This window comes from Charadrius vociferus, unplaced genomic scaffold, assembly GCF_000708025.1.
Source record: "Charadrius vociferus isolate BGI_N301 unplaced genomic scaffold, ASM70802v2 scaffold2570, whole genome shotgun sequence".
Taxonomy (NCBI): Eukaryota; Metazoa; Chordata; class Aves; order Charadriiformes; family Charadriidae; genus Charadrius; species Charadrius vociferus.
In genome coordinates this window covers 11,634-12,072 of record NW_009646452.1, presented here as the reverse complement: position 1 = coordinate 12,072, position 439 = coordinate 11,634, and positions in this window count along the sequence as shown.

Here is a 439-nt window from a genome sequence, read left to right as displayed (position 1 = left end):
CCCCCGCCGCAGCCCCCGTGGCTCCTGGCCCCGGTTTCGGGTGCCTCGGCTGGGCTGGGGACGCCAACCTCTTGTGCGGGTGTATTTTCTTGCCGGTCGGTGGAGAGCAACAAAAGGATCCGTCCCCGCTGCTCCTCGTCCCTGCTTTTACCGCGAGCTTCGCTCTGCCAAATTCCCTTGGCTTCTAGGAGACACCCGTGCGCTCGCTCCGCAGCGCTGTGCCTTTCTTGGCTGACAATAGTCCCTGGCTGCAAAACCTCATTAGATTAATTGGCCTTGCCAGCTTCTGAACAAGCAAGCCCTTTAGTCGTGCTGGGGCGCGGAGGGCAGGGGAAGGAGGGATCTCTTGGGCTTCCACGCTCCCCGGCGCTGTGTGTCCCAGCTTGGATCTGTCTGGGATCCGGACGGAGCGCCCATGGCCGGGGCTAACTTGCTGCCT